The 6,707-nt window shown below is 50.6% G+C and overlaps 1 protein-coding gene across 1 annotated transcript in view; it reads left to right on the top strand.

The window, feature by feature from the left end:
* Positions 1 to 2,931: 2,931 nt before the first annotated feature.
* The window catches only part of IP6K1 (inositol hexakisphosphate kinase 1), a 39,902-nt gene continuing 36,126 nt past the window's right edge, over positions 2,932 to 6,707 (top strand). The window contains exon 1 of the mRNA XM_049777375.1: positions 2,932 to 3,105. The gene's annotated coding sequence lies outside the window, so the exon portion shown is untranslated. The remainder of the gene's footprint in view (positions 3,106 to 6,707) is intronic.

Genomic DNA, 6,707 nt, shown 5'->3' with positions numbered 1-6,707 from the left:
TCTGCTAGAACCTAATGCTTTGCAGTATAATAGACTATTACTCTTCAAGAGTAACAGGGTTAGTGACTCAGTGTCTTTAGTCAGCTTATCTCCTTCAGGTTGTCTCTGACAAACCTGGCTCACTGAATTGGGAGAACCCAAAAACCTTCTTTGTCCTTCCTTCTTGTAAGGAGGACATTCGAAGGCTCGAGCAACTTCCACGGAAGTTTGATGAACATGTGTACCACTTTCCTTTTTTTATTTTTTGGTTTTTGGGTCACACCTGGCAGCGAGCACTCGGGTTATTCCAGTCTCTACGCTCAGAAATCGCCCCTGGCAGTCTCAGGGGACCATATGGGATGCCAGGATTTGAACCACCATCCTTCTGCATCTAAGGCAAATGCCTTAGGGCTGTGCCATCTCTCCGACCCTGTACCACTTTTCTTGAAGAGGATCAAGAACTTTGGCTCTAAGGCTAGAGTAATAGCATAGCAGGTCAAGTGCTTGCCTTTCATGCAGCCAAACTGGGTTCAATCCCTGGTACCACATATGGTTCCTGAGCACCTCCAGAAGTAACCGCTAAGCTCAGCCAGGGTGGCCCAAAGAAACAAAAAAAGAACTTCTGCGCTGAGCTTGATGAAGACGTGAGGATCCTGTGGCCCTGATGGCCATGGAGGGGTTGACAACAGTCCCTTTCAGAGGCCATGGAGGGGTTGACAACAGTCCCTTTCAGAGGGGTTATTACTATTTCCCTCGAATGTTTCTTCTGGTGCATGATCTTTTGCTTTCTGTGCTGAGCAGGACTGAGCTGTTGCAGGTAGTAGAGGGCCTTCAGAAACAAGAGTTGGTTCATGTGGGTTCACTCTTGGCCCTGAGGCCCAGCCTGGAAATAGATCTCAGGTTACGGCTGATGCTCCAAGAGGATATTCTGTCCTGGGTGGAGAGCAACTTTTATTGTGGTATGTCCTCAAAATTTCCCCTCTGCCAAGCAAAATCCCCCTGGAGGAGCTCGATTCTGTGCTACAGTGACCCAGGTTTGAAAAAGCTGCATGTCTGTGTGGTGGAAATCAAGTGTCATCTCACAATATCCTGAGTTCTAGAGCTGGCTTCTGACAGCAACTTGAGAACAGGGTCTTGGAGTAGTTCCAGGAAGACATTTCCTGAGCACGTATCTTGCTCCAAGCGTTTGTTCACTAAATCATCTCTTGAAGAATTGAAGAACTGGTCCTTTCCCCTCCTGTACTGGCTGCAAGGAGAAAGAATGAATGATCGAGGTGGTGGCACCCGGTTGGGTTGGGTGGGATTAGCTCCTGCCATTTTTGTTTTTTGTTTTGTTTTTGGGCCACACCTGATTATGCTCAGGGGTTAATCCTGGTTATGCACTCAGAAATCGCCCCTGGCTTGGGGGACCATTTGGGACACGGGGTTATCGAACTAGGGTCCGTCCTGGGTCAGCAGCGTGCAAGGCAAATGCCCTACCGCTGCGCCACTGCTCCGGCCCCCCGTCATTCTTATTTCTATAGATGGGGCAAGAGGGGTCAGGGATGTGATAGAGCACATGTCTTGCTGCATCAGGTCCTGAGTCTGGCCCATCAAAGCTTATCTACACAGCAACTAAGGCTGTAAAGGTTTCAAGCTGACTAGTCCAGGTTTTCGACGTGGGTCCAGGGAAAACTCTTTCCAGCGTCAGAGTTGGCCTCGGAGAGTCGGGTCATGACTGTCTAGGCCCGGCAGTGGTCCTCAAACTATGGCCCGCGGGCCACATATTGTATTTGTATCTGTTTTGTTTCTTCATTGCAAAATAAGATATAGGCAGTGTGCATAAGAATTCGTTCCTAAGTTTTGTTTTTTACTATAGTCAGACCCTCCCATGGTCTGAGGGACAGTGAACTGGCCCCCTGTTTAAAAAGTTTGAGGACCCCTGATTTTCTGAAAGCTGTTGCAACACGAAGGCAGGACAAGAAAGAAACTCTTGTCAGGAGACGGGCGAGCTCCAAGTGCCGGTGCTGATGAGGTGAGGTGAGGTGGAAGTGAACCCCAAGCCAAAAAGGCCCAAGGCGGGCAAGGCAACGAGAGTCTGAGACAATTCCTCTCAGGGCTGGTGAGGTGAGGTGAAGTGAGGTAACGCTGGGTCAGCCGCTTGGAAGTGGACATTCGACTTCGAAGCCATGCAAACTGGATTCCTTGGGCCAGAGAGATAGCATGGCGGTGAGGCGTTTGCCTTGCATGCAGAAGGTCGGTGGTTCGAATCCCATATGGCATCCCATTATATGGCATCCCATTGGGTTCCCCCATACCCCCTGCCAGTCTGTCAGGAGCGATTTTTGAGCACAGAGCCAGGAGGAATCCCTGAGAGCAGCTGGGTGTGATCCAAACCCCCCCCCCAAAAAAAAAAAAAGAAAAGGAAAAGAAAACTGGATTCTGAGATCCTGCGCTTTGGCTTCCAGCTTTGGTCTAGTAGACTCTCGACTCTGGACGACCTTGGCACTGGGCCTTCTTCCTCCAGCCTAGGAGCCTCAAGTTTCCTTACAGCTCAACTGTGGGGAAAAAAATAAATCCTTTCCTTCCAAGGTGCAAAACAAAAATGAACAGCAAAGGCATAGAAAGCCGCCATGCCCTCCCTCAAGGAGCGCGCGGGACTGTGAGAAGAAGCGCCCGGCTCTCTTTAGAGGCCGCGCCAACTGAGGCGCTCCAGACGACGCGCCAACAGCCCGAGCGGCGTGCGCATGCGCCCCGCGTGTCGTCACAGTCACGTGCCGAGGCGCTGGTGCGGGGGGCCAGCGTGAGGCGGGCTTTGATCGCCATCCGCGCTGCCCTATCGACGCGAAGCACCGGGGCAGAGCGGCTGCTGATTGGTGAATCGCTGCAGCCGGGGGGCGGGCTCTTCCCCTCTCCCGGTTACTATGACGCCCGGCCCCCGCCCCCTCAGCTGGTCGCCATCTTGTTGTTGATCCGGACCCAGTGGGCAGCGCCGGGGGAGCCGAAGCGAGCGGCCGCTGCGGGGCCGCTGCTGCGGGGGTTCAGCACGCCGGAGCGGCCTGCCAGGAGGCGGGCCGAGCCCTGGAGGCCCGGGGGGCCCTGCTCCCAAGTGGGGAGCCCTGGGCGCCCGCAGCCCGGGCTGGGCCGGTGAGTGAGTGACAGGCAAGGAGCCTCCTAGGAGAGGGGAGAGGACGTCGGGCGCGCGCAGGGCCCAACCGGGCTCCGAGCATCGCTGTGGGGGTCCCCGATATGTCCCCCCCCCCCCGTTCTTTCTTCCCTGTAGGGCTCTGCAACCATGCACCCAGCATCCTGATGGGGTTGTCACTTGTGCAAGTGCTGAGGGTGTCGCTGGACACCGAGACATCAAGGCCTCTTCTTGAACCCCGACAGAACAACTGGCTGTGGCTTTGACAGGTCGTGGCTGTGGCAGGCCCATCAGGGTCGCAGGCCCATCAGGGTCGCAGGCCCAGGCCCTGCCCTTGCTCCTGCCATCGGGGCCTCCTCGGATGCTTGCAGGACCCAGTGATGATGCCTGCGAGGTCCGCATTTTTCTCCTGCAGCATGCATGATGACTTTTGATGGTCGGTCGGTTGGCTGGTTTGCAATGGCAGTGCCACTCTATGGAGTGGCTTGGAGGTCTTTCCCCTCCTGTACTGGCTGCAAGGAGAAAGAATGAATGATCGAGGTGGTGGCACCCGGTTGCGTTGAGTGGGATTAGCTCCTGCCATTTTATTTTCATGTGCCCGTTTAATCTAATCTATCAGAGGAAGAACTAGAAGCTTGCTGGTGCATTCGACTCCCAAAAATAAATGAAATGAAACTTTTCTCTCTCTCTTTTTTTTTTTTTGCACTTGGGATCATGAAACTGCTGAATGAAGTGACGTTAGGGACTCTTGCCCCGTGAAACACTATCAGTGTATGTTCTGGGGGCTGGTTAGGAGGATGGGAGGCCCCAGGTAAGGTTTCTCGGATGGAGAGAGTTCTGGATGTTCCCCCCAGACTCCTCTCTATGCCCACCTTACATGAGTTCAGGCCCCAATCCTATGCCTGCCTGCCTGCCTGCGGGAGAGCAGTGGGGCAGGACTTTGTGTTCTTGATTCAGGCTGTTCTCACCTCGGTTTGATATTCAGAGAAACCAGCTCCTGCTCTTTTGGGAGCGCAGACGCTTTTGACTGCGGAGGAGGTTGCCTCTTGGTTGGCATTTGCTTATTTGCCTGAAGGAAAGAGAGAAGTTTCCCCTTCGGCTTGGCTTTTCTGCTTCAGCTTGCCCTCCTTGTCTCGTTGTTGGTTGTGTTTGAATCCTGGATGAGTTGAGATCTCGGGGTTGGGCACCCAGTTCCTTGGGCAGTTGAGAAAGGATGGAGATAGGTAACTTAGAGTTCCAGATTGCTTCATGCTGACCTCCACTCCTACTTTGGGGGGGAACACTTGCTTTAGAAAGTATAGGCAGTTACAGGGTTAAATTCTTGCTGGTTTCTGTCACGGGAACCCCCCTACATTATTAGGGTTTGGGATGCTGACCTGTTTTGGATACTGAACCTCTGTGAGACGTGTGCAGAAGCAGCTTCTAGTCAAATTTCCAAATGGGAAATTTTAGGGGTCTGGTGAGAGTTCATCCATCTTTCAGCTCAGAGGTTCCCAACTTATTTGGCCTATTGCCCCCTTTTCAGGAACAAAAATGGCTTTGTGTCCCTGAAAACCTAAAGAAAAAAATGCTCAGTAATTGTACCCAAGATTATTATCTTTCCTTCCCCTTGGATTGGTCCTGCCTGTGTGTGTATGGGAGGGTGGAAAAGGGAAGAAGACTTCAAGGAATCAGCCACTTTGTTTTTGGTTTTTATTTTTGGGTGACACCCAGCAGTGATCAGGGGTTACTCCTGGCTCTGTGTTCAGAAGTCACTCCTGGCAGGCTCGGGGGGCCATAGGGGGTGCTGGGATTCGAACCACTGCCCTTTTGCATGCAAGGCAAATGCCCTACCTCCATGCTATCTCTCTGTCTCCTCTGGCCCTTTTTTTTGTTTTTGTTTTGAATCAGCCACGTTGGGAAATGCTGCTCTAATCCTTTCCAGTCAAGCAAAATATAGAATATAATAAGTTACAGAATAACAATGATTTTTTGGTCCTTTTACTGTCATGAATTTTATGAACAACAGATGATATTTGATTTATCATGGTACTAAATAAAGGTAGCTAATATCAGTGCTTTATTTTGGGGGGAAGTGGCTTTGAGGCCACACTCGCAGTGGTTAAGGGCTACTACTGGCTTTGCTTAACGGTTATTTCGGGCAGTGTTTGGGGAAGCGTATGGAAGCGTATGTGGTGCTGGGGTTTGAGCTGAAGACAACTGCATGCAAGGCAAGTACCTTAACCCCTCTATGGTTTCTAACTCTACCAGCACTTTATATTTAAGAGATATTATTTTTTGGTTTGGGGACTACTTCTAGTTGTGCCTAGGGCTTACTCCTGACCCTGTGCACAGGGAGGACTCATGGTGATGCTCATATGTGGTGCTGGGAATCAAACTTGGGACAGAAGTCTGCAAGGCAAACTACCTACTACTGTACTCTCTCTCTCTCTCTCTCTCTCTCTCTCTCTCTCTCTCTCTCTCTCTCTCTCTCTCAGGAATTACTACTGGTAATGCTTAGGGACCATATATTTTGTTTGTTTGTTTGTTTGTTTTTGGTTTCTGGGCCACACCCGGCAGTGCTCAGGGGTTACTCCTGGCTGTCTGCTCAGAAATAGCTCCTGGCAGGCACGGGGAACCATATGGGACACCAGGATTCGAACCAACCACCTTTGGTCCTGGATCAGCTGCTTGCAAGGCAAACGCCGCTGTGCTATCTCTCTGGGCCCTGTTTGTTTGTTTTTGTTTATGGGTCATACCCCGTAGTGCTCATGGGTTATTTTTGGCTTTTTGCTCAGAAGTTGCACCTGGCAGGCTCGGGGACCATATGGGGCTGGGATTTGAACCAGGGTCATTCCTGTGTTGGCTGTGTGCAAGGCAAACGCCTTGACTGCTGTGCTATCACTCTGGCCCCGGGAAATCAAACTTTGATTAATTTGTGTAAGTTAAGCGCCCTACCCATTATACTATCTCTCCGGCCTCGTCAGCACTTTATTTGTTAAATGCAAATGTGTAAGACATTACAGTAGTGGATCATTTTTCATCTTGTCTTTTTGTAATTTGTAATATAAATGTCAGCACTTTTTCCTTTTTTGGTGTGGGGCTTTGGTGGAGAGTATCTCTGGGGATCAACCCTTCATACATTAGGAGAGGTAGGTGATCTGCCGCCAAGTTATATACCCAGTTAAATGGAAGAAGCTACACTGAAGTCAGAAACTGCTGTAGTCTTAGAGTTTGAGATCTGATGCCTTAATGTGTGGTGTTTAATGCCCAGCTGCCCATCTAACTCTGGGCCCACTCTTCCAGGACTAGTTGCAAACATTCCCTATAGATTATAGATTGTACAAGTTCTCTTGACAGCTGGATACAGTGAATTCTGCCCCTTTTGGAATTCACCCTTTTACCTCAACACTGCTTCTCTTTTCTCCAGAATGCATCTCAGATCCTAACTGCTTTTGAACAGTCCTAAAGCATTCCAGCATTGGGTTTATTCTCTCTGAATTGAACAACAGCAGCATTTCCCTTAAACACAATAATTGTTCTTTCTTGGGGGATGGAGTCGTTTTTTATTTTTGGGTTTTGGGTCATACCCGGCAGAGCTCAGGGGTCACTCCTGGCTCTACAC

This window comes from Suncus etruscus, chromosome 7 (genome assembly GCF_024139225.1).
Source record: "Suncus etruscus isolate mSunEtr1 chromosome 7, mSunEtr1.pri.cur, whole genome shotgun sequence".
In the NCBI taxonomy this organism is placed as follows: domain Eukaryota; kingdom Metazoa; phylum Chordata; class Mammalia; order Eulipotyphla; family Soricidae; genus Suncus; species Suncus etruscus.
This window is presented reverse-complemented; position numbering and strand designations above follow the sequence as displayed.